We start from the raw sequence: 20,538 nt of genomic DNA on the forward strand, positions 1-20,538 counted from the left end.
AGTGAATTTGATTTTCTCTGTCACTTTCTTACTCTACCTCTAAGATTACCTGCATTTCTTAAGTAAATTGCTTGTGCTGAAACTTTAATTTTAGGCCCTTCCACTTCCAAACTGTAATTTTGGATGAAGAAATTATCTCATATTGCCCTTGTTTGCTCATCCGTAAAATGTAGGTACAACTTCACCCATATTACCATTTTGCTGTAAGGTTTAAATGAGTTAAGATGTATAAAACACTTAGGAGAGAGCCTGGCATATATTAAGTATTCAATAAATGTTATTAGTCTTTTTATTGTCTGATTTGACTTTGACTAGTGCCAAGTGCTCTGTACAGGTTCTCTATGAAATTTTTACAGCCACCTTATACTGATACTTAAAGAGGTAAAGTAACTTGCCTGGAGTTACAGGGAGGACTTGAAAATGAGAGCTGAGCCCATGTGACCTCGGAGCCAGTACAAATTCTTAAACAATTTCATCGTTATTTTGAAGTTTATCTTTGAGTTTGGTAACGTATTTGGTTGATCATAGATATCTGATGAGTAGACAGGTAAAGAAAGTACATATCTCATTAAGTTTATAAAAATCAGTTTTTAAACTTTAGTAGGCATAAAATTCGCTTGGGTGGATTTTCAAAATCAAATTTCTAGTCCCTTTGATTTTATTTATTTATTTTTAGAGACAGTGTCATGTTCTGTTGTTGTAGTATAGAGTGCAATCATACCTCACCACAGCCTCAAATTCCCATGCTCAAGCGATCATCCCGTGTCAGCCTCCTGAGTAGGTGGGACTACAAGGGCACACCACCACTCCCGACTAATTTTATTTTTTTTGTAGAGACAGGGTCTCACTATAATGCCCAGCCTGGTGCTGAGCTCCTGACCTCAAGCGATCTTCCCACCTCGGACTCTCAAAGCCTGAGGATTACAGGTGTGAGCCACTGGGCCCTGACCCTTTGATTTTTAAAACCAAATTTTACACTTATCAGCTCAGCTCTGATTCAACTGGTAGGAGATGATATTCCCATTTTTACAAGCACTTTGATTCTTAATCAAGTGCTACACAAAACACATTAGGAAATGTACTGATAATAAAAACATAGATATTTTCAGACTCTGATCCTGGGGTTACATTAAAGGTCTAAAAAAACCATTAAAAATCTGACTCTTAGAACAGATTTTGTATAATGAGGCCACATTAGAATGAGACATTAAGACGGTTTTTAAGTTGATTTTTTCTTTTTTTTTAAATACACTGGGATCAATTGGATCTTTTGCAAAAGAAAGGTTGGTTTTACTCACATTGGATCAATATATCCTATAGTTTTCTTCCCCCCAAAAATTACAAAATAAAATCACTTTTTAAGGATCTTGCTTACGGTTACCACATAGAATCAGTGGGAGGTCCAATCACTGCCCTTCAAGAATAGGAAGAAATAGCATTGACAGTATGAGATGATTGGACTTTCTGTATTCTGTTCTGTGTACAATTCCAAAATTAAAGTGTAGTCATAAGTTTAGACTTCTTGGAAATGCATACCTGTTGCCTCCGTTCCAGAGTTTTATAGCAAAAGAATGTTTATTAGAAGATGTTTTAACTCTCAGATTATTTGATCGTCCTCTCTCCCCACTAGATCCCAAATATCTCTGGATTTTCCGGTAGAGTCACCCACTTGCTTCCTCTCACTGGTAAATAAATGAGACGCTGCAAGCACTTCTGTTTCCCTTCTATATCCGTAGGGAATTTGTTTCTCTTAAATGAAAACAGCAAATGGCTACATTATTTAAATTGTGACTTTGTACCAAGCCATCATTTCAAAATCCTCAAGACTAAAAAAATGTATAATGCAAGAAAACATGAAAAGCAATTAATGTAGTGAGACTATTTTGTGTCTTTCTACCAAATCAACAAATACAATTTAAGCCCATTCCTGTTCCTTTTTTTCCACTTTCTCTCGCAGTTGGCAGCTAGAGTGTTTAAGTCAAACAATAACTGGATTATGAATGTCTGCCAATTGCTTTCATTTTTTTGCTAACAAACACAATTTTTAGATTCCTGGCTGAGTCAATAAGTTCCTACACTGAATGGAAAAATTAACCCATGCAGATTAAACTGAAAAACAACACCACCACAGTTTGGTAGCACTAGGAGATTTCTGAATTATTTTGTACTTTCATATAAGGGAGTGAGACTTATCATTGAAAAATACTGAACATTAGAAACGTGTGTCTTAGTCCTTTTGGGCTGCTATATCAAAATATTATGCACGGGGTGGCTTATAAACACAAAGATTATTTCTCACAGTTCAGGAGGTTGGAAAGTCTAAGATCAAGGTACTGGCAAATTCAGTGTCTGGTGAGAGCCCATTCTCTGATTTGTAAGTGCTGCCTTCTAGCTGTGCTAGAAGTGAAAGGGACTAACTTGCTCTCTTTTCTAAAGGCACTAATCCCTTTGTGAGGTCTCTGCTTTTGTGAACGAATCATCTGCCAAAGGCTCCACCCCCAACCCCCCCATGCCATCACCCGTGGAGTTACAATTTTAACATATGAATTTGTGGGGTACGGATATTTACATCACAGCACTATGTAGTCAATATACATTGCATTTATTATTTACTAATTTATTAATAATCATGTATTAGTTTTTGCATATCATCCTATTTGCATTTGCTGATAATCTGTATTTTGACAAAAAATTATTTGCAGAACAGAGTACAGTAACCTGATGTTTTTCCACTTCTTGCTTGTGTACACAGTAAATTTACTAAAAAAAAATAAGTTGATGAATAATATTTAGGCCATCTGATACTTTCTGAATCACATTAAGCTCAAGTTTTACTCTAATGCTGGCATAAGGAACAAGGAACTGTGAGATAATTTTATAATTAGGTTCATTTTGCTTTGTCAGTAACCAAACTTTTAAGACAGTACAAGGAAGAATTATCTTAAGCAGAATTGTTTTCTATAGAAAAAAATGTCATAGGCAATCTTTACTATTATCTTTATGACCAACACAGATTTTTATGTGCACTTATAATTTGATTCCATTAATTAAACTCTGTATAAAAATGATAAGAACATCTCATAGACAAAAGAGCACTGACCTACTTTTTGGAACGATGGTTTCTCAAATGTTGTCCCAGTAGATTTCATGAAGTTTACTCAGAACTGGATAATGATAAAAATGCAGGATGAAAAGAGCTTAAAGGTAGTACTATTGGGATTTGAGATAAAAGAACTAATTTAAACTGACAACGTAGTGAGCATTTTACCGTGGGCATGATGATGACAACTGGATCTGATTTTCTTGTTTGTTGCAATTCCAAATTGGGTTGAAATTCATTATCATTGGATTGAAAAGAGAGATGGAATGAGAGTAAATGCTATGAGAAAGATAAATATCGAATACTTATAGTATTTACATTGCGAAAGTCATTGTCCTTAAGACTGTGAGGAATAGAAAGATAAATGATCTCGGATAGCTAATTCAAAGAGCTGTTTACAATCAGAGTTTCTCATTATAACCTGAAACTGTGTCATTAGGAACATAAGGAGGGATAGGTGCACACATATTTTTACTGGTATCCTATAACTGGGGTATTAACTGTGTGCTCCATAATAAGTAATTGTCTTCACTTAGTCTGAAAGCAAGGTCCAAATCTTTGTAAATAGCATTATTCACAGCTACACCAATTGACACGTATTGACATGGAAATAAATATTCGTAATAATCTCTAGAAGAAAGAACACTAGATTTTCTCATGGTTTCTAGATATATATAACTTGAAGAAATATGGGCAAGAGACCGTTATGTTATATAAATGTTTTTTATTGACTGGAACCCTGAACAGTTTTTGAATATTTAGCTACAGTGCCACAAATTCCTTCAGCAATTTAATGATAAGCAAAACAATGAAATACACAGGTTTTGATGTGTCAGACTCTTCGTACTGTTAACGTATGGACAAAAGTGACATCATTTTCACCTTAGAGGAAAATATGTAGGTTTGTGTTAGAAGGAAAAAAAGATCTCCTTTTGCATTTTTTAAAAGGAACATTTTCTTCTCTTTTTCTTCTTTTCTTCTTATTGCTCCTCACCCCTCTCTTCTTGCTTATTCACATATTTATCAGAATTTTCTTTAGCACCATAATTTATAAGAAATATACCTAGTAGTTCATCTGTAATACTCTTCTATTTATTTTTATTATTATTATTATTATACTTTAAGTTCTAGGGTACATGTGCATAACGTGCAGGTTTGTTACATATGTATACTTGTGCCATGTTGGTGTGCTGCACCCATCAACTCGTCAGCACCCATCAACTCGTCATTTACATCAGGTATAAATCCTGTTCTAAATTTAGAGATAATAAGAATTGTAGGATAGTGGCTTGATCTTTTGTATAAGAATTGAGTTTTACAGACAAAGAAACACTTAGGTAAATGAAAAATTACCATTATGATATTTGGTGCAATGAAAACATCCTTTCTTTGACCCAAATATAGATAAACATAAAGGGTATGTGTTAGGAATTTACAGACTTAATAGTGATACTACTAAGCAGAAGCAATCATGATGGACTTCATAAAGACGACATCAATAACCTTAAGTTGAGGGTCTATAGAGGGCTGAATAAAAAGTAAGAACCTATGGAAAGTAAGAATCAATGCTTTAATGCCTGCTTTGGATTGAAAGCTCAACGTATCCTGTAAATAAAACCAGGATCTGTACATTTAGCTGGGTGGGTATTGGTTTCTGAAACTATGGGTTAGGACCAAGTAGCTACTCCCACTGTTTCTGTTCCAAGCTTACATCTGGAAAGATTTCAGAGTTTACTCATTAGTGAAAGAAGTAGAAGTGGGGGTAGACACAGAACATCTGCCTGACAAGAAACTGTGATTTTCACCTTATAAGCAGTATTACATCTGGGTGCAGCTGGAGAGACCCAAAGGAGTGAAGTCATAGATACAAAACGGAGAGCTTATACAATCCTTAGAGCTGATCTGTTCGGGGGGAAAAAAAAAATCAAAATGAGTTCACAAAATATTTTAAGATGCAGGAAGCCCAGTGCCATGCTTGAGTTAAGGTTCATATGATTAGTAACAGTTTCAACAAAAGAACAAATTTATGCTTGATTAAATTAGATTAGTAGCGCATCCCAGAAAAATTATGTAAAGGTATCTTTTAAATATCCATAGTTTAAGCAGGGAAGAAAGATAATACAGATGAAATAAGTACAGGCATATAGAAAACATGGCCATTTAAAAAAATAAAACTATAGTCATTGGAAAAAATTATAAGAACTCTTAAAACTGCCCACAGTTGAAGTTAGAATTCGCCAAGTAGACAATATAATTGAAGAAATGTTTCAAAATGAATCCAGTAAGGTAAAGGGATCAAAAGAATGAACTAGTTGCAAGATATAAGAGATCAGGAGCTTACAAAGCAAAGCAGCATCAGGGGAGATCACGAAACAGTGAACAGTGACTCACTGAGCAGGTTAAGTGTCAGAAAACAATTTGAAGTCAGAGAAAGATATAAATCCTCATATCTGAAAACTGGATGTATGCTGAGAAAGATGCATTTTTAAGCTTGTACACACTGAGTCCAGGAAACAGAGAGAGCAAAGAGAAAAGACATTAGAGTGAAGAGTGAGATCAGCCACAACAGAAGGGCAATGAGATTAACTTAGTTTTCTTATCTGAGCAAAATATACAGAAGTAATGTCTTTAATATACTAAAAAGTCAAACCAGTAATTCTATGATAAGCTATATTTTTCTTCATAAGTGAGACTGCAATAAAAACATTTTAGTCTTAAATTGCAAAAAAAAGTTTACTGTTTATAAATCCACTGTTACTAAAGTACATAAACCAATAAAAACAACAGAGGGACTAAGATTGGGAAAGAAAGGCGCAAAACTCAAGAACAGGCACAGAAATTATTTCAACAGTTACATAAATCTAGGTAATAATTATGAGATTATAATAAAATATTATTTTAAAATATTATGTAAATAAAATACTAAAGCTCAAACAGAAGTTGGAGAATTGTGATTCAGTAGGAAGTTAAAGTTGTTAGGAAATCTAAAGTTAAGACATATGTTAATAATAACACGACAATCATTAAAAAAGTAAAATTAGAATGGATACTTTTCCAAAACGTTGTGAAATAATAGAAATAAAAAACACTAGATAAATCTATCAAAATCTGAAAAGAACAAAAGTAAAGAAAACATATAACCAAAAAGATAAAAATAAATCTACATTCATCAGTTATCAAATTAATAGAAATAAACAACTATATACTGTAATTTAAAATCAGAGACTCTCAGGTTGAGTTTTTTAAAATTCAGGTTGATGTTCTTTATAATTAATTACTGAGTTAGCCAATACAATAAATTGGTTAAAAGTGAAAGTTGGCACTGAAAACTAGCTGTTGGAATATCGTTAGACTGGTGAGCTATATGAGAAGACAGGAATTGTCAAACTTTGCCTTGAGTCTCCTACAAAACTTCCAGGGGCCTCGTTTCTGGTCCTGTGTTTATTCCATATTTTTAAGTCAATGATTGTCAGGTTGTTGTCCATATGGCTACTTTCTAGCCTCTGTTTAGTTGAAAAAAACCAAGACACTGCAAATGACTGTTCACTATGATGGCCTCTCTTTTCATTAGGAGATGTCTATGTTAAATCTGTAGTTTCCTTCTGGAATTACTTTACTCATATATAAATTATAAATTTGTGCCATTTTTTATTTTATTTCATTATTTTTTGAAATGGAGTCTCACCCTGCCACCCAGGCTGGAGCTCAATGGCGCAATCTCAGCTCACTGCAACCTCTGCCTCCCTAGTTCAAGCGGTTCTCCTGCCTCAGCCTCCCAAGTATCTGGGATTACAGGTCCATGCCACCACACCCAGCTAATTTTTGTGTTTTTAGTAGAGGTGGGGTTTCAACATGTTGGCCAGGATGGTCTCAAACTCCTGGCCTCAAGTGATCTGCCTGCCTCAGTCTCCCAAAGTACTGGGATTGCAGACATGAGCCACGGCATCTGGCTCCATTTTTTACAAATGAAAAAATTTTCATTTTAAATAAGAATGATCATTTTAGGCAACATTTTTACATGTCAAAACCAACAATTAGTATATTAAAGAGAAACTCAAGAAAAAAAAAAGAGACTACTAAATATTAAGTAGTCAGCTTCTTTAATCTGTATGTTGATATTCAGAAATACAATTCTAAATCCAAGATATCACTCAAACTCTGTGTTTTCTGAAACTTGCCCCTTGTGTCTTTCTTGCTTGAGCGTAACACGTGTATAGTTTTTTTATGTCCTTCCGCTCCTTTTTGTGAACTTCTAAATTAACTATACTTTATTATTCCTGTTTTCTCAGGAAAGAACCATCACATTATAAAATTGCTAGATCACAAGGTGAACGGTAGATCTATAGAAGTTGAATATAAATTTCAGATCTAAGAGTCAAGCTGAAAGAACTGTATTTTAGAAAGACAGACATTTTCTGTAAAATTTAGAATTTTGTTAGATGTTCAGTTCCTAGATTATTAGATATGTCAACTTATTTACCCATTTCCATCTCTGATGAAGAAAAATGATTAAAATCAGCAAGATAGGAAAGAAAAGATTTAAGTAACCCAGCTTTGCAAAATTTTGAAAACTGGCTTTATAGGGTATGCAAAATAGAATATAGACTCCATAAGGACATTTTAGACACCTTATAATTGTGGGAAATTTATGAAAAATCTGTATTTATAATAAATCTGTAGAACAACCATGCTCTAAAGGGATGTTTTGAATATTTCCAAATGGATATGGTTTTTTACTGCATAGATAGACAGATAGATAGATAGATAGATAGATAGATAGATAGATAGATAGATAATGAATGATAATATTGCATTTATTTTCTGGCGATGTCCTTAAAGAAGAAGGGTACCATGCAGCAGTTAAAAGAAAACACTTAAAAATGTGGACGCGTAGATAGATTTGAAATCATATCAAATGAAAAAATAATGTTGCAGAATGATACAAAGACAATGAAGCCATTTATGTAATTTTAAAACACAAATAATAATATATTGTACATAATTGTATATGTAGTGTGGAAAAGAAGAAAAATAGACAAGAATAATATACTCAAGAGAAAAATTTCTTTGGAGATAGAATAAAGGCATAGGTTTGTGCTGTTTGTCAAAAGAGATGCTGATTTTATGAACAATGTTATATTTATTTTGTTTAGAAACATCGAGGGGTCTGGGCACTGTGGCTCACACCTGTAATTCCAGCATTTTGGGAGGCTGAGGTGGGTGGTTCACCTGAGGTCAGGAGTTCGAGACCAGCCTGGCCAACATGGCAAAACCTCGTATCTACTAAAAATACAAAAATTAGCCACACATGGTGGTGGGCGCCTGTAGTCCCAGCTACTTGGGAGGCTGAGGCAGGAGAATCACTAGAACCCAGGAGGCAGAGGTTGCAATGAGCCAAGATCACACCACTGCACTCCAGCCTGGGCGACAGAGCAAGACTCTGTCTCAAAAAAATATATATAAATAAATTTAAAAATAAAACCATAAAAAACATCGAAGGAAATAAGACACTAAAGACAAGCTTTTTCACTGGTCAAGATGGCTCAGTGTGCTTATGTTTAAATGTTTCCCTGCCCAAAACACATAACACTAATAGATAAAGAGGAAACCGGAAAGTTTTAATGAGAGTTACAGATAAGACACACATATCTGCAGGCCATAAAAATATACACCAGAGTGGTGAACAGACTAAAGAGGTAGGCTTGCTAAGTTTTTTTTATCCAAAGTAGTATAATAAATGTGTTTAAAATATTTCTTTTAAGATGGGATCCAACTTTTTTTGTGGGAAGTCAGAGACCAGGAATATGGTTCTTCAATTTACAAAAAGATGATGAAAAAAATACTGGAGATAAATTCCTCTTGGAGCTAAATATTTGGGCACAGAGAAGAACAACACAGACAGAACCTTAAGACCAAGAATAGAGCCAAGATATTCCTTAGTCCTGTTGATGCAAAACAAAACAAAACAAAAAGTCAGATTACTTGGGACACACTTGTATTCAAAAGAAGCGATGCTGAGTACTTGATGTGATACAAGGAATTGCAAACCATTGGAACCATGGTGTGTCTCAGAAGGAGATGTCAGGAAGTACTTGTTAGAAGATGAGAGGAGCATTAAGTGAATTGGAAGAGAGTGCACAGAAATGGGAGTCTGTTTGGAGTCAATGCTGTCAGCAAACTGGTGAAGATGCAGTAATCATTCAGGGTAGTTGGGTGAGAGGGATGCTTGATCACTTATTTGGTTGCATTACATATTTGTTTTCATGGTTTTTGATTACAGAATATTCGTGTTGTTGTCTTGTTCCATCATGATCACAGATAGACCATGTCGGTTGGTATTCTGTCAACATTTTTTTTTTTTTCAGCACGGCAACTTAACAGCCTCACTGATGGGAACTAGAATAGATACAAGATGTCAGCTGTCAGGACTGCACTTTATTTTATTTATTTATTATTTTCTCATCATTACTATACTGATAAATCTAGAACTGTTTCTAGATGAGGGCTACACAAGATTTAGTGTACTCATTACATCACAAATTTAAGGAGAATGCACAAAGAAAGGTGGAGATAAGAAAAATATAAATGAATATGAATGCTTGGCTTAATTAAAATGTGTGGGCAAACCCAAACCCTCAATTCCACAAAGAAATGTGATAATAAGGAAGATAAACAAATTAATAATAATTCATGAAATGCACTCCAATTATTTTACTGAAAGATTTTGAATGGCTGCTTTAGGTACGTATAGGCAATTTAACAAAAAAAAGAGGTCATAATTTTCTTAAAAATTAGAAAATAGTGACAGTTATCAATTCTGATATGAGGATAAAAGTGATTTATTTTATTTTTTGTTATACCCTCTTGCTCTACCATATTTTTTAAGTTTCTCAAAAACAAGTTTCTAAAAATGATGGAGGAGGGATGCAGGGAAGTGCTGGATAGAGAAGGGCCAGGTCCCTGTAGAGGGACACACAAACCTAAATGAAGAGAGGCATTTCTGTTTTCATGCCCCAAAAGTTGCCTTTTGGCATGCCATACACCCCCATTCCGTGTCCATAAAAACCCAAGATCCCCTAGTGGGCACAGAAACAAACAGCTGAACATTGAGAGAAGCAGAAGAGCAGAAGAACACATGGACAGACACCAGCAGACACCAGCAGACCATGGACGGCCGAAGGATGTGGAATTCAGCAGGGGCCATGGGAGGAGAGTCCGGAGGCTAGGCGGTCCAACTCTGGGGGAGGACCACCATCCCCTTCCATCCCCTTTCTGGCTCCCCATCCATCTCACTGAGCTACTTCCACCACTCAATACAACCTTACATTCATTCTCCAAGTCCACATGTGATCCGATTTTTCTGGTACACTAGGATGAGAACCCAGGACACAGAAAGCCCCCTGTCTTGTGTGTAAGGCAGAGGGTCTAATTGAGCTGCTTAACACAAGCTGCCTGCTGCCTGGAGAAGGCAAATTCGAAAGAGCTCACCATAACACACACCCACTGGGGCTTCAGAAGCTGTAAAAACTCAACCCTAGTCAAGGCGGTGGAGTCAGAGCACAAAAAGTACTGCCCATGGCCTGCCCTTCTGCATGCTCCCCCAAGGGGTTTGGGCAGCAAGGCACTGAAGGAGCGAGCCACACCCCTGTCACAAGCCCTACGAAGGGAATAAGAGAACATCTCTGGTTTCAAAAACATGATGGGATAATTGAGCACCCAGCATGTATTTAGCATCTAGAACCAGAGTGCCATTCTTGTTATTCTAAGTTATAAAGAGAGATGATATGATCTTACCCTCAAGAGTCTTACAGCAGAGTTGAGAAGACACAGCTAACAAAATATACAGTGACAGGGAAATAAATATAGCACAGAATTTTACTGAATAATACAGACCTTATACATTCATTAAAGATACATAGAATTAAAGAAAGCTGCATCACTTTAAGTCATGAAAAGTGATTTGTTTTTCAAATTTTGGTCAAAAGTCAAAAGAAATCTATGGCAATCTAATGTGGAGAAAACAAAATATTCTGTATGCTTATTTCTAGAGATAGTGTTTAATTTTATCACAATTACTGAACGTACAACATGTGTGCTAACCTTGCCTATGAATTAATTTTTCAACGGTTATGTAAGATACATGAAAATAAAAGATATATTTTATTATTCTATTTAATAAAATTTTATATTTAAAATTTTGTTTTTACACTTTATATTGTTTCATATTTCTTCCACCGTGTCTTTGTGTAGTTAGTTATATTAAGTATATATGTAGCAAATATTTTCCCTCAGTTTATCCATTTTATTTTTAAAAATTGTACTGAATGCAGCCCCCAATGCACCCTTGGGGGTGAAGGCACCTGCTTCTCGGTTGCTGAGAGGGTGGAGGCACCTGTTTTTCTCAATTTCTGGGAGGGCCACTCTGAGGGTTCAAAGCACAGTGCCCTCCCTGGGTTTCCCTTGACAAAAGGGAGCTGCCTCATTCAAGGAAAAGTTTCACTCCCTGGGACCACTGAGTGGGTGTTGAGGGAGCAAAAGTCCTAGACCCATTGCTTCAATGTGAGACAGCTTTGAGGGTCAGCTTCAGTGCTACCCAAGGGATGGGCTGACACTCCGCGTCCACTCTACTTCAGCTTAACTTCTTCCTCTGCCCAATCTTGCTTTTTTTAATCCTTTAATGACTTTTGTTCCAGATAGCAGCCCCTAAAAATCTTCTTGTATACTAAGCATCTTCTTAAAAATTGTTTCCAGTGAATCTTTCTATAAAGAAAGAAACATAATAAAATCTACACTCTGTAAATGGAAAGGAAATCTTGCACAAATTTGAGTGCAATTGGGATGTTTTTCTTAACGATTCTACATTGCTAATGTTTACTAGTTATCAAATAAATCCTTAATTTTCTGTATATTGCATTTATACATTTTAAATCTAATAATAAATATTTTCCATTTTAAATAGTTTTTAATTTTTGATTTTTTCCTCCATTGAAAAATTCAAATAAAGATACAGATTTCCTCATCTATTCCCTAAAATATTTTATCAGAGGAAATGTAAAATGGCTTCTGAGGGTAAGATAATAAAAACAAAAGGAAATTGCACAATCACTTCTTTCATCACAGAAACCTTAAAAATATTTAAAAAATCATGCTATAACTAGCAGTCTTATCAAGATTTCATATAATAAAATAAATGAAAACATAAAAAGACTTTTCCACTATGTGTAGCATTTTGTTTTCACAGACATAAGAAACAGGTTATGCTTTTGTTGACTCTTAAAATATATGAAACAAAAATTCAAGGTCTATATCCTTTGGTGGCCAATCAGTATATTCATCCATGAATTGTTTTAATAGCTTTATTGAGATTTAATTCACATACTGTAAAATTCACTCATTTAAAGCATACATTAAAATTGTTTTAGTATACTGACGTATGCAACCATCACCACAGTCACTTCTAGAACATTCTTTCACCTCAAAAAAATCTCCCTGTCCTATTCCTTTTAGCCATCACTTCTGTATCGTCTGTCTCCCCGCTGCACTCTTAAGCAAACACAAATCTGTATTCTCTGTCTATAAATTTCCCTATGCTAGACATTTCATATTAATGGACTGATTAATACGGTCTTTTGTGACTGGTTTCTTTTGCTGAGCATAATGTATTTAAGAGTTCTATGTTTTGTAACATTTATTAATAATACATTATTTTCATTGCTAAATATTGCTTTTTAAACCAATTAAGAGAAAAAAAGTCTTTAGTGGTGTTCATTGTAATTATGTAATTACCTTTACCAGTGCTCTTGGTTTAATCCTGAGAATGAGAGGATACGCAAAACAGTTTTTCACTTCTAGAAACTCCCATAAATTTGAGAAAAGAATTTATAAATTCATAGGTATTATAGTAGGGGCTGTCACCTAACCATAGCGAGTGATCCTTTTAATTAGGGGTTTGGTAAAGGTCTCAACATGCAGGTGCCGTGAAATAACTTTTATGAGCATGAGAGATATTCCAGGAGCATCTGACAAGATGTTTGCAAGAATGTCATCTTTCCTGAACAGGATAAAATGGTGTTGTGGCTGCTCCTTGCATCACAGAAGGACAAATGTCAGCTGTGCGGTACACATACCCCAGATGAGAATATATAATAAGAAACTATGAAATATGGTTGTATTTGTTTTATCCACATTATTTGTAACATGTAGTATTTTCATTTGTGTTTATTTTCTGTGTTTCTTAGATTAAAAAAAAAAGAAAATTAAATGCTCACTCTCCTATTTAAAGTTCTTGTTTTGTTGTCACCTGGGAAGTTGTAGAAAACTTTAAATAAAATTAATCTCAGCACTTTGGGAGCCTGAGGCAGGTGGGTCGCCTGAGGTCAGGAATTCGAGACGAGCCTGGCCAACCTGGTGAAAGCCCATCTCCACTAAAAACACAAAAATTAGCCGAGCATGGTGTCAGGCATCTGTAATCCCAGCTACTCGGTAGGCTGAGGCAGGAGAATCACTTAAACCCTTGAGGTGGACGTTGCAGTGAACCGAGATCCTGCCATTGTGGAAAAAAAAAAAATAATGAATCTTATGTTTTCCTTAATGCTGGTGTGAGTGAGGAAACACAGTTTTCTCAGAAGAGTAAAACATATTTTTAAAATTTTACCTAATTGAAAATCTTAGGATAGTTAAATAAAGAGAGTAAGAAGAAAAAGTAGAAATATTTTATTTCAGATACATTTCAATATTTCACTACACTCAACCAAGTCACTAAGGTGGCAAAGTGTTCCAGGGCCCAATATAGTAAGTATCCAGAGTGTAGTGTAGAATGTAATGAAATTCTAATTGTACAAAAAAGTCATATTGGAAATGACTGAAAATTTCAAATGAACCTGTATAAGTCCCCCTCCTCCCAATGTACTCTTTTTGGAATAACTCTCACAATACTGATAAACCATTTACAAATGGTTAAAAATCATTTTAACAGATAAGAAATTAATTCAAATCTATAGACTTTACACTAAAATATCTGCAAAAATGAATATCTTGCAGAATTTTGATAACTGATCAAATTAAAAGTGGCATCCTATATGTAGAGATTTTTCCCTTATTCTACTCCAAGAAATTATGGTTTCCTTTTTAAAAGAATGAAATAGAAAATGTGTGCATTCTTTAACCTTGCTATTCCATGCTATGAATAGTAACATATTTCTAACAGTATCAATAAAACACTAATGCTTTGAAAATCAATGGTGTTAGAGAGAACTTCACTACAGCTTGTATAAGCAGCCATATGACAGGTTCTATACTATTTGGAATTAAAATAATTAATTTCCTCCAAGACTAAAGATAATGATCAAAGAAAATAAATTAATAAATAAATCACTTTTAACTGTTTTAAAATTATTAATGATTTGTCATCAAGTAATTATTTGCATTCCAATTATTTTATTATTCATATTTATGATAATTTTGTGGTTAAGTTTATTTATCAGTATCAAGCATCTCAATATCACATCAAAAAGCTACAAAAATACAAAAGTGGAATCAACAATTAAGGTTACAATCCAACAAGTAAATTAAATTCTCAGATTCAGAATTTCCAAATCATTATTTGATTCACTGACTCTTGTGATAACCCCAAGACAGTCAGGAGGATAAATTATGGGCAAAATATTAGTATTACATGGTACGGTTGTCACAAATTGTGGGTAGGTACTAACTGAGACCACAGAATTTATGGAAAAAAAGAAACCTCAACTGTGTTTCAATTATTCCTGAATGCATAGTTTGGTTTCTAATACATATCTTGGCTTCCAAAAACTTTTCCATTTACATATTTTATGATTATTTTTCTTACTTGACTGATGATCAATTAATTGCAATAAATAGAAAGTAAGTATATAGTTACAAAACTAAGCCTCACTGGAAATTTGCCTTAGCAAATACGTTATTAAAACTAAAGTCATCATCATAACCATTTACCACGTAATATGGTTTGGCTGTTTCCCACCCAAATCTCATCTTGAATTGTAATCCCCGTAATCCCTACATGTCATGGGTAGGACCCTGTGGGAGGTAACTGAATCATGGTAGTGGGTCTCCCTTTGCTGTTCTCGTGATAGTGAGTGAGCTCTCACAAGATCTGATGTTCTATGAGCATCTGATATTTCCTCTGCTGGCATTCATTCTCTCTCCTGCCATCCTGTGAAGTGATGCCCTCCGCCATGATTGTAAGTTTCCTGAGGCCTCCCCAGCCATGTGAAACTCTGAGTCAATTAAACCTCTTTAGAAATTCCCTGACAGCAATGTGAGAAAGGACGAACACACCATGTTGGCATGAAACAGTGTGGAGGAGGAAAAATTGAGTGTGTGTGTGTGTATGTGTGTGTGTTGACCACGAATGCCTTAATATTACCAGCAGCTGGGCTAATCTTTAGAGAGGTTTCTTTCCGAATATAGTCCTCTGATTTTCTTTCTTTTTTAAAAAAAAGAAAACAGGCCAGGTGCATTGGCTCATGTCTGTAATCCCAGCACTTTGGGAGGCCGAGGTGGACGAATCACTTGAGGTCAGGAGTTCGAGACCAGCCTGGCCAACATGGTGAAAACCTGTCTCCATTAAAAAAAAAAAAAAAAAAGCAAAAATAAGCTGGGTGTTGTGGTGCATGCCTGTAGTCCCAGATACTAGGGAGGCTGAGGCAGGAGAATCACTTGAACCCAGGAGGAGGAGGTTGCAGTCAGTCAACATCTCGCCACTGAACTCCAGCCTGGGTGACAGAGTGAGACTCTGTCTCAAGAAAACAAACCAAAAAAAAAAAAAAAAGAAAAAGAAAGAATATTTACTTTAGAAAACGTGCAATTATAAATTCTTCCACTTTCCGTTTGAGACATAAATCTTCTCCTAGCTTCTTGACATTTTTATAACTCAAGGATGCCTTTCTCATGGACTGTGGGCTGTCCCAGGTCACAGAATGTAGTGCCCATCTCTTCCAGTCTCCTGGAAGGGTAGCCTAATTTTTATACATGCCAATTTGCCAAAAATTTTGGTAATCACATTGACTGACCTCCCTTTAAGTTCCTTCAGTACTTTTCCACTCTCTTATGCCAGTTCTTAAAAATTTTCCACTTTTTATTTCAACAGCGTTGAGTTCAGTCTCAATCTCCTTTTGAAATTGTCTTCACCTCTATTTGCCATAGTCTTGAATAAAGCCTCCCTTGTATGTTTAACCCCTTCTTGTAAAAATTTTCTTTGGCAGTATCTGTATTCCTTCATCTCATTTGGAAAAGGCAAGAGGAATGTTAAACGTATATTTGCCCCCTCTCATTGTCCAAATATAATTAAAGGGCAATAAGTTATTTGGCCACTAGATGACACGTATTTTAATTTCACTTTGCTCCCTTAGCTGCACTAAAAGCATGACCAGATAATGACAGACACCGTTTTTTCTTAACACTTTATCCAAAATAAAAATATGACCACTGTTACATATTATATGAATAAAATTATTTTAGGGACAACATAATCATATCATTCATAATTAATTGTTGATCCCAAATGTTGTGCTGCTTGTATTATTTATTATTTTTAATGGATTTTTGTTAATTTTTGTGGATACATAGTAGGTGTACATATTTATGGAGTACATGAGATGTTTTGAAACTGGCATACAATGTGAATATTTTTAGAAAAATAATGAGATCCAGTCATTTGCAACAACATGGATAGAACTGGAGATCATTATGTTAAGTGAAATAAGCCAGGCACATAAAGACAATCATGGCATGTTCTCACTATATTTGCAGGGTCTAAAAATCAAAACAATTGAACATATGGACAAAGAGAGTAGAAGGATGGTTACCAGAGACTGGGAAGGGTAGTGGAGGACTGGATGAACGTAGGGATAGTTAATGGGCACACACACAAAAACAAAATGAATAAGACCTACTATTTGATAGCACAATAGGGTGACTGTAGACAATAATAACTTAATTTCAAATTTTAAAATAACTTACAGGGTGTAATTGGATTGTTCATAAACCAAAGGATAAATGATTGAGGCAGTGGATATCCCATTCTTCACGATGCGCTACTTTTAGTATTAAAATTTACTTTGCATCTTATTATTTAAGCAGAATTTATTTGAAATCATCTAAATACTTTTTTCACATGTTTTTGCATCCATTATAATAATCTTGTATAAGAAGAAAGTACAATTTTCTATTTGGGCATGGATGAATTGAGGTTACTTCAAATCCAATCAAATAGTGTCTGCTGTGTTCTTAAGTTCCAAAAAGAATCTCCTCGGATTTGTGTCTACCTAAAGCAATTCCACCTGTAGATCAGCAGCCCTGTGTGGCTGAAACACTTTCCTAGTTGACAAAAAGAAACACATCTCCAAACTGAGCTTTGACTTATCATCATTACCCTTACAGAGGATTTCAATGTGCTTTCACCCTGTACTCTTACCTAGCATTGAGGCAGCAATATCAGGACGGAAAATATTTGTAAAACTAAAATGAAATAATATTTAAAGTAATACATTGCCATTGTTTGTAGAAATTATGTATTCTGAATTCTGTCTAAACCTGCTTTGTTATTCCACAAGCCAAATTGTTAGTTCTTATTATTTCTATGCTCACATTGTACTAGAGACATTCATGAGTTATCAAACGTAACTCATGAATTGTGGACTTAAGCCTACAATTCAGTGTGATGTTGAGCATTTCCTATTCTTCTATACATATTACATAATCTGCATTGAAATATCAAAAGGCCTGAAGTCATTTTGCATTTTCTTTGAGTTAGGTCTGGTAACCAAGTGTGGTTTGCAGTGATAAGCTAACCCTGCTGGAGCCCATCACTTCTGGGCAGTAAAACCATTGAAGAGTTTAAGCCTTCAAGTCAGAGAGATGAAAAGCAGGCTGTAACTCCTATGCATGTTAATATCTCTGAGGATTTTGGCTGTTGTTTTACTCTACTTAGATTTGTGTGGAGGCATTTTCTCCTTCACTAAAGTAAATAACTTCACAATTGAAATATAAAGCATATGATCAACTTTTTTGTTTAATGGATAAAGATCATGAAATTAGAAGATCATACAGGTTATCAAATGGTAAAATTCACAAATATTTTCTTTGTACAATTGTCTTAGTCTTCATGATTCTCACAACTCTTTCTTTTCACCAAACCTGCTCTTTCCCTTTACCGTACTTACAAGCCCTTGATTGATTCTCATTTTCCGTTAATCTTCATCTGGATTGCCTTGTATTGTGTGAATAGTTCAATGCAGACCAGATCGAGCAAATATTTCAAATGCATTCTTACCAATATCAATCCCTTCACTTTTTAGATTAGTATATTAACATTAAGTGTCAAACATGAGGACCACAGGTCACAGAATTTTGGAGTCAGTTGACATGTCAGCCATTTGCTAATCTTGAGTCCTCAGAAAATCACATAATAACTATGTATCTGTCAAGCTTCAAGTCCACATACTGGAAACTTACAGAATTGCCATAAGAGTAAATAACATAATTGTAAATGTGAAACACAATGCAAACATAAGGTAGTATTATTGTTCAATCCCCCACTAAAGCAGCTGAGAGTAGTCAGAATCACATAAAGAAGTATTTTGATAGAAATGAATGATTTCTAAACACACATAAACCTTTAGTGCAACTTTTATTTCATTCCTTTTCAACTACAGTTAACTTTATTATATATGTTTTCCCCACTCCTCTGTGGACTGAAGTCTGTTAATCAATTCATTTCAATAAACATTTATTTAGAATTCCAAGTATTTTATGTTCTGTCATTGTCTCCTATTCACTGCAGATATACAGGTCATTAGATGTGGATGCTTTTATCCTACCCATAAGGGAAGATACTTCTTTACCTTCACCTTTTGTTCTTCACTTTTCCCTGTGACTCTGAGGACATCTTGGCTTCTGCTCTTTCTCACGCAGTTATAGACACCATTTGATACCATCAGGCATCTTGCTGTTTCAATTAGATATTCATTATTTTTGTATCTTCATTTTTTCTCTTTATCAGACGATGTGTTAGGCTTATAAACTCAATCTTAATAACACTTTTCTCAGAACTTCATGATTTTTCAAGTTACTGCCATTTCATTTTTCTTTCCCTTATTAGGTATCGTTTTAAGCATTCTATAGGTGTATATATATATAACAAGAACGTTCTCCTACAGAGTCACAATAAAACCATAAAAATCAGGAAACTATAATCAATACATTGCTAACATCTAATTTTCATGCTTCATTCATAGTTTGAAAGTTGTCCCAATAATATCATTTAGAGTAAACTCATCTAGCACATTATGTCATGTTATATTTAATTTTCATGTCTTTTTAATTTCCCTGAATCTGGAGAAAATCCTGAGTCTTTCCTTGATTTCACATCTTTGACAATTTTAAAGATTATATGCCAGTTACTTTGGTGAACTCCTGTCAGTTTGGATTTGATTGATATTTCCTTATGATGAGACTCAGTTTATGCATTTTTGGCAGGAATATCATCAGCAATGCCATGCTCTTTTCATTCCATTTTATCAAGTGGCACATGACTTTATTGTCCAATACTGATGTTGTTAAAATTGATTATTTGATTAAGCTGGTGCCTGCTAGTCATTTCCAATGTAAAGTTACTAATTTTCTCTTTTTAATTTATAAGTGTTTTCTGTAAAGACTGAATCTTTGTACATTTTCTGTTTTTCATCAGATTTTCCTTTATTTATATCAGTATGTATTTAAGGATTTCTATATTGCAGTATGGATTAAAATATATTAACAATATCAATTATTTGATGATACACTTATTCCAGGTTTGGCCAGTGGAAGCCCCTCATACTATTACCAGGGACCTCAGTTATAAAAAAAAGTACATTTTAGTCACCCACTTTATTTTTTTTCTTTCCCTCTCCTCTCACTTGTTCTTTCCTTCCCTCTCTGGGCACTCCCCTCTGTCACTGAACGCTTATCTAATTATGTTCTTGCTTCAGAAATTCTAGAGGCTAATCTTGGAACAAATCAGGCATAGACCTAGATCGCAGAGTCCTCCCACTTAGAGGGAGTCACGAGCAATTAGTCTGCCACCATTGGGCTGAAGTTAATTATGTGGAACAAACCTCACAGACCGCGCACTCTGCACCACTCCTGTAGGTTTTTCATACCTAGTTTTCCTTTTAAAACCCTATGGTAAAATTTAAATTTTAAGATGGTATTTTAGAGCACTATTTCACTATCTTCTCAGTTTGCTGGCTTTCTAATTAAACCTGCTTTTCTTCCCACCAACCCTTGCCTCTCATGTTTAGCTTTCAAGTAGTGAGCAACAAAACCTGGGTCCAGATTCAATGGTGGCCCCCTGTCCTTCGGAAATAACAATTTTCTTACTTTCTGGCACAAAAAGATGCCTGCAACTCATCTTATAT

The 20,538-nt window shown here is 34.9% G+C and overlaps 1 long non-coding RNA gene across 1 annotated transcript; it reads right to left on the reverse strand.

Moving 5' to 3' along the window:
* Window positions 1–817: 817 nt before the first annotated feature.
* LOC135968037 (uncharacterized) lies at window positions 818–3,653 on the reverse strand. The gene is made up of 3 exons (XR_010582463.1): window positions 3,269–3,653; window positions 3,101–3,164; window positions 818–1,414 (listed from the first exon to the last, which is right to left on the reverse strand). It is a non-coding gene; the product is annotated as an uncharacterized lncRNA (long non-coding RNA).
* Window positions 3,654–20,538: the final 16,885 nt, after the last annotated feature.

Source organism: Macaca fascicularis, chromosome 17 (assembly GCF_037993035.2).
Source record: "Macaca fascicularis isolate 582-1 chromosome 17, T2T-MFA8v1.1".
Classification (NCBI taxonomy): domain Eukaryota; kingdom Metazoa; phylum Chordata; class Mammalia; order Primates; family Cercopithecidae; genus Macaca; species Macaca fascicularis.